The sequence below is a fragment of the Gadus chalcogrammus genome, chromosome 23 (assembly GCF_026213295.1).
Source record: "Gadus chalcogrammus isolate NIFS_2021 chromosome 23, NIFS_Gcha_1.0, whole genome shotgun sequence".
Lineage (NCBI taxonomy): Eukaryota > Metazoa > Chordata > Actinopteri > Gadiformes > Gadidae > Gadus > Gadus chalcogrammus.
This window is the reverse complement of record NC_079434.1, coordinates 19,331,764-19,341,837: the sequence shown is the minus strand read 5'-3', so window position 1 is coordinate 19,341,837 and position 10,074 is coordinate 19,331,764.

Genomic DNA, 10,074 nt, shown 5'->3' with positions numbered 1-10,074 from the left:
CAGTATGTCCTGTACATATTGCTGGATTTACATAAAAAATGACTTTGACTTTGACCTGGTCTTTAGGGTAGAAAGAGGTTTTCAGAATAAAACTATTATCACTTATGAAAAAAAGGCATTTGAAAGGCATTTGTGCAGTCTGCAACAAAACCAAATTCTGTAGCAGGGGGGTCCGATGGGGGGGGGGGGGGGATATTTTATTAGAAGGTTTGATCCCCAATGTCTGCTGTGGTAAGCATCCTTGATCAAGACGCTAATAGGTCACATCTCAATTCATTGTAAGGAAAGAATCTGCGGCTTTATATACTCAGTAAACTATCGTTCAATCTCATTGAACAACAGGGAGGAAGAGAGGAGCCCAGCAGTGTCTGAAGTCCGCCGTGCACTGATGTGTTAATGAGTTCCATGTCCAGAGGGCGTGCACGTTGGCTCGTGCACGGCCCTTCACATACTGAGCGTGTGTAATGGAAATGTGGAGTGGACGCCGCTGTGGCCTCAGAGATGGAGTCATGGAGGAAGGACGACGTCATGCTCAGCACAGCCGTGAGAGCCCTGCTGCATGATGCAAGTGTGTGTGTGTGTGTGTGTGTGTGTGTGTGTGTGTGTGTGTGTGTGTGTGTGTGTGTGTGTGTGTGTGTGTGTGTGTGTGTGTGTGTGTGTGTGTGTGTGTGTGTGTGTGTGTGTGTGTGTGTGTATAGATTGGGAGAGGTGGTGTGTGTGCGGTTGGTTGATGTTCTCAATACTTAAACATCTAGTGTGTGTGTGTCTGCGTGTGTGTTTGATTGTGTTTGTGTGTGATAGATTAGGAGAGATTGTGCGTGTGTGTGTGGTTGGTTTATGTTCTCAATACTTAACATTTTGTGTGTGTGTGTGTGTGTGTACGCACGCATGCGTGCATGCTTATGTGTGTGAGTTAGGGGCGTTTGTGTTTGTGTGTGGTTGGTGTTGTTCTCAAAACGAAATAATTTGTTTGTGTATGACACCACACATGTGTACTGTATATGTGTGCATACTTGTGTATGTGTGTGTGTGTGTGTGTGTGTGTGCTTAGGTATTTGAGTTAGGTTTGTGTTATGCTTATGCGTGTGTGTGTTTACTCTCAGTCGATCCGTTTATTAAATGCGACAATGGCCAAAGTGGTTGTCTTCTTCGTCTGATGTCTGGCATTGCACACAAACATTAATCACACATTAGTTGATCAGCCTCTGCTCTGCATTAGTGTCACTGAGGTTCAAGTGGTTCTGGAAACCCAAGACGCTCTATACTGCTAGCCTCTGCTTCAGTGGGCCCATCGACTTTAAGTTGATTTGTTTCAGACCGCTAAACCCCCATGGCACAATCGAAATCCCTTGAGTCGTTCTGCACTGTTCCATATTTCTGCAGTTTCTATCAAATCGTTTCTGTACGTCGGTGAAACCGAGAGCCTGGTGAGGTGATCAGTGTGTTTAGTTTTCTTAGAACTTGTGTGAACAACAGCACAGAGAAGATGATTTGAAGGTTTGGTTCTTAACAAGGGTGTTTGGATCAGATCCTGGGCTGGGATGCGTCACAGAGGCAGTGTTGATCCAAGATGACCTCCTGACCTTGAGGTCTATCTGAACTCACATCCAGAGGGATAAATTAAAGAAAAACCTCCCGACCTAAAGCTCTTTCTTTTGAACGTTGCCTTATTTATGACCAGATGGGTATTTTACCGTGAAGATGGATACGTTTTCGGACAAATAACTCTTTGTTAACAATAACAAAAAGTGATAGCTACTTCTCATCGGGAGAGGCACACGTACAATCTGCTACAGAACTCTGCTACTTTCAATTATTTTACAGTCAACTTTTCTGTTGCCAGGGTAACGACAGTATCACCCAATGATTCTTGGTTTGATCCCAGTTGGCTATGCATTATATTCTCTGCAGGGAGTCGACATGGGCATAAAGTATGCTGCAATTCTGAAGCACCTTCCGAAAGCCTATAGGCACAGAGTGCCTGTTTCTCTTTCTTCTTGAACAGAGAGGAAAAAAGCATTTTCCCCCTCAATGTTTTCTTAAGCCGATTCCTACAGGATGAAGAATGCAGAGGGGCGGTGGGAGCTATGCTTTGTCTTTATATGTTTCGCCACAGGCCTATTCCTTTTTTAAAGACCTTGATGAATGGATCCTCTGGGTTTCTTACTTTACTTAGCTCCAATCTATTAAAGCAACTTCAAAGCCCTCTCAGTTCCACTCCTTTTTGATTCCTTTCTCCTCGGTTCTGCCCGATCAGACGTGCATCAAAACCAACAACTATGTCAGGGTTCGGAAGGGGGTGATGGGGGGGGGGGGGGGGGGGGGGGGTTGGGGGTAATAATGAAGGGGTAAAGAGTCGGACCCTTGGATGTGTTCATGGATGATGGAACCCATAAAACATTGACTTTATGTTTTCCATGAGGTTGCTCACTCTGCCCCAAACGGTGTGCGAATGATCTGAGAGTCATGTGACGTCGACCTCCACCTTCCTCCAGTCAGGGCTTTATATGTGCGCACGATAGTTGACACCTCTGTTCTTGTCTGAAGAAAAATATTAGGTGGATGCACTACAGAGGACAGGACATGTGGAAGCGGTTATGATGATGATGGAGAATGCAGAGGGAAGACCTTGATCACCCCTGAGCATACGTGATTGCATCCATCCAGCGTCTCTGAGTACGTAATCCCACTTCCAACCAGAAAGAGCATCCTTTCAAACACAACACGGTATGTGTTAACATAAACATCGACTGCAGGATCTTTCAGAGGGAACTCGAAGACTAAAAGACTCTGTGGTCACTTATCTGTCTTCGAGTAAAGCATCCTCTTTCTTCTCCTCACAAAGACCTTTTCTCCTCAACTGCCGCCCCTGCCTTTCGAGGCGGGAGACCCCTGATGAAAGCAGGAGCTGGGTTGGCAGGGGGGGGCTTCAATGAAATTGTCATTGGCTTACCTCATGCTCTTCGGGCCAAGGCACTACTTAGACTTGGGTCTGAAGAGAGATAAAGTAGGGGGGTAAAGCGGTGGTGACGGCCGCAGGAAGATGGTCGACGAGAGGAGGCAGCGGGGTGGATTTGCTGTGCAAACAATGAACAATGAAGCCATTAGACGCCTCTGTGGTAGAGAAAGAGGGACAATAAGGTCATGATGACCTGGTGGTCTGAGCATGGGTCATACAAAGAGTGTGGATGTGTGTGTGCATTCATGCTCATGTTGAAGCACGTAGGACAGATCCTTGGACTCCATGTGGTCTTCTCCAGTCTGCTAGCCAACCATGAACTTGGAAGTGTTTTCAAGCTAGCTCAACACTTATCCCCAGTGTCTCAAGAAAACGATTGCTTCCAGGACATTGTGTGTGTGTGTGTGTGTGTGTGTGTGTGTGTGTGTGTGTGTGTGTGTGTGTGTGTGTGTGTGTGTGTGTGTGTGTGTGTGTGTGTGTGTGTGGGCATTGTGTGTGTGTGTGGGGGGGCATTGTGTTGTACAACATTACCAACATAATAATATCATCTCACTGCCAAACATTTCTCAATTAGGATATGAATGCAGAATTGCAAGGGCTGGCTTCCTAGACTGAGTCTAATAACGGCCCCCAAAGGAATTCATCTTGGAGGACTGCGGTTGGGTTTCCGCACATCACACCCCGCCCTGGTTGTCATCCAGTGATGGTGAACATCCCTGGCTTATCTCATACTGGTTTGTCTAATACAGTTTTGTATCTTAATGGACACAGCACCAGGTGTCGGCAATAAAGCTTTATTGATAAGCAAGGGGAAATTTATGAGACAACCATTTCATCTACAAAGCTACATCATCCACGGGCTCGGGTTCTTGCGTTTTTATATTTCAGAAAAACCTTGAGTTTTTTTTATACTTTTATTGAGAATTCTATCCTACATCTCCGAGGTAAAACGCTCAAGTTTTGGTTCAAAGAGAGTTTTCCTTTAGGGGGATTCGTGCGGTATTTCCAACTTCTTCCCGGGTACATAATCACATTTATTTCATACACTGCGAGCTGCACCGGTGCTGAAACCCTTCAGCGCCGTGAGGGAGCTGGTGAGATCGGCCTGACGCTGATCTAATGCAGACCCTGGCATCCGTCACTCTTTGAAATAAAACAAAGAGAGAGCAGGTTCCCAGAGGCGATGCGGCTAGTTGTTGAGGAGCTTTGCGTTCTTGAATCTGTTAAGCTATAAGCAGGCTCAGGCCTCGGATCTGAGCGCAGCTCTTCGAGTGGTTTTTCAGGATGCGATCGTTTTACCTTCTGATGTATCTCACTCTCCTCTCTTCCTGTGGTTCAAATAACGCATGTGTTCGCTGATTGAAATGTGACGCTAAATGGAGAATGTATGGTACTATGACGCAAGTATTCCTTGAAGACCAGGTTTCACATTCTGTCAGTGAAGGTGATTTTTCTTTTGGTTCTTGTGGGCGCGTGGGACTCTGTGGACATGGCGGTGAAGACAGGGTTGACGTGGGACCACAGGGTAGATCCAAACCTGAGCCGTAGTTCATATTTCCACCTTTTTCCACATGTACACATGTTGCAAGGCCAATGACCCATTCTCTCCAAATGTGGAAACAGAATTACTCTTCTACGGTGCTCCACCATGTCCTTCATCATCTCTTCCACCATCTCCTCCGCCATCTCTTCCACCATCTCCTCCACCATCTCCTCCGCCATCTCCTCCGCCATCTCTTCCACCATCTCCTTCCACCTTCCACCTTCTCCTCCACCACCTTCTCCTCCCCCTTCTCCACAACCATCGTCTCCTCCACCGCCATCTCCTCCACCACGTCCTCCACCTTCTCCTCTACAATCTCCACCACCTTCTCCTCCACCCAGGTCGGACTGAATGTAAGGTTGTTTCCTACTCTGGCCAGGCTCTTCTCAGAGCCGGAGCGCTGGATGTATTTAAGAGCCTGGATGACTCCCAGTCGGATATATCGGAGGATAAACTACAAGTAGATGTAGAATTTGGACGTCGGCGGGTCTCATGTCAAACCCCATCAACACAACCTTGGATCAGGCTCGCACGTACACGCGCACACACCTGCAGCCCATGAAAGGATCTCTCCAGAGGGTTTCATTGAGGCTGCTTTGGGTGATTTTTGCAGGCCGGTGTCGTATATACAAAAGAAAGGATTTAGGTGTCAAAAAGTTTTTGTCTTTTAAGTTGTAATCAACGCCCCCCCCCCTCGAGCCCCCCTTCTGACACCTTCCTGTCCAAATACCGCTCACAACAGAGAGAATAGTAGGAAGGTTCTGGGCTTAGCACGGCAATGTTTTCGTTGTTTTGGTGACAATGGTAGTGCTGCACATGTGCTTTCCATCTATGTATGGTTTTAATGGTATATTTTTATTTTTTTTGAAAATAACTCCAAACAATTTATTTGCAACTCTATCCAGTCCAATGTGTGGAAGCAGCCAAGAAGCGGTACTAAAAACAATGTGAGCGGATGAAATGAAGCATGATCAGCACTATTTACCTTGTTTTCCTCAGCCTCAAATCTGGCCAGTCTGGCACTCAAGCACTTAAACACTTGACCTGAGCACCCCCACCACCAGCCCTCCATTGTTCGGCGAGCCTGTAATTCAGGCAAAGAGCAGTAATTGATCCATCATGGCTGCCTCGCGTATAAACATCAGCTCTTCATTCCCCTTCCTTACCGTGAGGGTCAGCACACCCCCGTCGGTCGACACGAGGGGAATCCCCCCCCCCCCCCCCCCGTTCAACGAGAAATAAACAATGTGATGAGTGACGTTTTAGTAGGGAAACGTGCTCGTAAACAACTAATGTATGGATTTTGTGTGATTAAGGCGGTTGGTGTGAGATTGCCTTGTTTAGATGGTTCTCTGAAGCTCTGATTACGATTGAATGCTGAATTAAACGTGGATCACGTGGCCTCACCCCCTGCTACTTAGAAGTGCTCAGCATTTCTGCAAGAGGAGGGAAGAAACTTTGCAAAATTCGCAAAGGCTGCTATGTATTTAGGCATTTTATCAACATCAAAAACCAAGGTCTACTGTAAGAAAACACCCTTGAAACAAACCTATGAATAAATCAATAATGCTGAAATAACCGAGTCCAGTGATATGAGGTGAATTTAATATAACAACCTTCGCTCCGGCCTTCACAAACCGCCCTGTGTCTTAAGTCTTCGAGCCATGAAGGTGACAACGTACAGTATAATATTTGCATCTCACTGAAGGGGAAACTCGCTCTCTTCGCCCCTCCCTGAATACCGACCTGGGACGCGGAGAAGTGTAAATCGTGTGTCGGGGAGAAGGCTCTGAGAGGAAAAGCTTGGTGGAAGTTTCCCTTGTTTACCGAGAGAAATGTGGACTGGAAGGAGCCGACCACATCGCCGTGGTTACTATTTGCGTGGGTTTTCATTCATCGGAGAACGGAGAGCGAAATATATGTAAATGAACTGTTTCGATTTTAGCTTCGTCAGGACGCACGGGAAAAGAGAGAGAGAGAGAGAGGGCGAGAGAGACGCACACACACACACACACACACACACGCACACAAAAGTGAATGGATACAACACACACAATTATTGTTACATCGTTTAAATATGCAAAACTTGTCATCTGTGTGATTGTTGTTGGTGTTGTCGCGTCAACCCTTACCTAAAGCAACAGCCTCACTTTTATGTCATCAGACAGTTTTATGACCTTCAGAGCAGGGGAGTAAATAACGAAACATTCAGAACCGGTCCAATGTGGACATGAGCCTTTAAGCCTTTAAGTCTCTGTATGACGAAGGAGGGGGCGCGCTGTGCACGGTGTGCCCAGACCCTGTGGTGGGGCATCAATGGAGGGCTTCTTCCCCAGCCAGAGGTGGGCATGGCTGGGCCATTCCTCCCTGACCGACCGACACAGTCCCCGAGGTCAGCAAACGCTTGCTTTGGCTGCAGAGAGACGGCTCGTCCAACGCAAGTTTTAGAACTTTATAGTAGGCTACTATATGTTCAGCATATCCTCTTGCATTTACATGGCCGTACTTGGTAGGGAGTCATTTGTAACCTTTTAGTCAGCAAGCAGATGCTTTTATCCAAAGTAAATTCACTGACATGTCTTTGAGGAGCCGGTAGAGGTTGGGGTAGTTTGCTAAAGGACGCCCAATGGTTGACTGTGGACTTTGAGTTGGATCCAGAAAGTTACGGCTATGAGTTAGGCACCCCAACCAGTTTATGTCAGGTTTAGCTGTAGGATTGTAGTCCATCCCTCCTGTTTTTTCAATGTCTTTATATTACATTTAAAGTACTTTTTATGTATTTCATCCATGTTCAGAGTACTCTCTTCAGTCTCTTGCATACACGGGTGTAATCTTTGGGTCGGGCCGTGAGAGTGGCGGTTCCCTTGCAGTACGTAGAGAGGTCTTGTCCCTTCCAATAGAGTAGTTTCTAACGAACTGTAGGACTACAGGGAAGGGATACTCTTAATTACAAATTAAAACAAGTATCACATCATCAACTCCTGGGACTCCCTGCGTCATAGCTAGCATCACAACCAGCGACGAACCAGTATGTCGCTGTCCACAGAAGAGACGCACTGGTGGGAAACAGTGAGTCAATAGGGAGCAGCGGGTGCCAGTGTTGGCGCCGCCTGTTAGCATCGTCTTCCTGGAGATCCTCCGTCTCTCAGAGACATACACACTCCTGTAAACCAGCGGCAGATGGAAAAGACTCCTCAAATGGCAACAGAGGCAAAACATACACAGGGTTGCGCTACGCAGTGTCTGTTTGTTTGTGTGTTTTTGCTTTCGGGGAATCTGCGGGGATTCATGGGGAGGTCGTCGACATGGCTGGTGAACAAAACACAACTCGACAAAATAGGACTGATTCATTAGAAGGTAAACAAAGAGCTTTACTTGAACAAGTGGATGAACTTGAGTAGTGTCGTACCCTTGCTGTAAGGCGTTCTGGCTCGTCCACTGCTGCAGACATCCGACCCAAACTGTCACGACATTGTCGCCCCGTTGTAGCGTCTTTGTCGCGGCGTCGCTGTCCCGTCCATCGAACACGCCTCCACGCGGTTTTCCTCTTGTTTACATTTCCAGTTCGGGTCTCGACCCCCTTTGAGACCAGTCGCAGCAGTAGCTTAAGGCCCAATCCCATTTCTACCCCTTACCCCTTCCCCTTACCCCTTACCCCTTACCCCTTACCCCTTCAAAACAAGGGTAAGGGGAAGGGGTAAGGTGTAGAAATGGGATTGGGCCTAAAACGACCCCGCCGCCCCTAACGCCCAGGAATGTGTTCTACACCCCCTAACCCCTCACCCCCCCCTGCCCCACTGACCTTTAAGCCCCCCCCAGCTTTGTCAGGTAGCCTGAGAATGCCACCGCTCACCCCAGCTGCCCTCTTGGGGGGTTGGGGGTCCATGTCAGTCATGACCTCCCCCCCCCCCCCCACCCGCGGTTCTGCCTGTGAAACGGCGAGGTCGTGACCTCTCTTCCGGTTTTGAATCAATTCACATTGAATTTCGGTTGATTTCTGAGACAAAAATAATGTAACAATCGTTATCCAACAGAACATATTGTATATACAACCCCTTCACATGAGTGGATGCTACAACTGGAACTTCAATGATTGACTTGAAATGCATTTTTATACATTTAAGAAAACAAATGTAAACTGCTGTCCTTGGTGTATGAGTGATGGTGCTTAAATTGAGACACAGCAGTATCTTTGTAGATGAACCAGACATGACAGAACGTGATTGACGTGTATTTCTTTCATTGGGGAGCCATGGGATTCTTCGGTGAAGCTGCTAGCGGTTTTTAGGTTTGTTTTCCGCGTGTTGTGTCGATGAAACTCCTGCCCAACAGCTTTGTAAACCTCTGTGGAACGTCTTCCAGGAAATATACCCCAATGGCTGCCGTTGGAGTCTTGCCTCTTTTAGATAAAAACAAGAGACACGTGTTCTCTTTTTATTCTTTACTTCGAAGGTGTTTCAAAGTGTTTTTAATTATTTACTTTGGAAAAAAGACTGGGCGGTTGAGAACGCCTGATTTTGGTTGATGTCTTCTGGTATTTGCGATGGCGCCGGTGAATCTAGTGAATGTACTCTCACAATGTGGAAAAATTGTCTCTGCCACGCAACCAAAACAGACGGACAGATGTTTTTGGTAGTTCGTCTGGAATATTCTTTTCTATTAAGTCATCACCTGACAAATACGGAAGATTCACACTAGACCTTGGTAAGCCCCTTAGTCATACTACACCTGGAATAAACAGACGCCACACACACACACACACACACACACACACACACACACACACACACACACACACACACACACACACACACACACACACACACACACACACACACACACACACACACACACACCTGTTTCCTACTCACTTTGTCTTGGGTGTTCCCCTAAATCCTTTTTTAGTCACAGACAACAAACCACTTCAGTGAAACAAAGTCAAACATGTCTGCTAAGTGATGAAGACCTGTTTGCCAAGTGAGGAAGGCTTATCGCCGTGACGACCTCCAACATGACGTCCCTGCGGGCAGTGGCGGGACGCTATCTGTGGAGGCTGTCTGACAGCGGCTCGAAACACATTCATATCTCTCCCCCCCCCCCCCCCCCCCCCCACACTCACCCTGGCACCAGTCCTTAGACCTGTGTGTGTGTGTGTGTGTGTGTGTGTGTGTGTGTGTGTGTGTGTGTGTGTGTGTGTGTGTGTGTGTGTGTGTGTGTGTGTGTGTGTGTGTGTGTGTGTGTGTGTGTGTGGCCATTGCAAAAATATATTTAAGTATGTGAATTAAAACCGGTTTCCCTTTCTGTATGTGATAATATAGAGTGGCTGTCAGGGATTTTGAAAAAAATGAACTAAATATTAATATAAATATAAGGGGAAAGTTGTAAGAGCAGCAAGAAAAAATGTTAAAAGAAAAGGTGCATTTGATGGATGGATGGTTGAACACTTCAGATAAAAATCCCCGATATCAAACCTTAACGATGCTTGGCATTTCACCTCCAGTTCCGTTCACTGCTGTTCAGTTCAAGGCTGCACGGGGGACATTTAAAGGGCTGTAAAGGCGAGGCTCGGGTA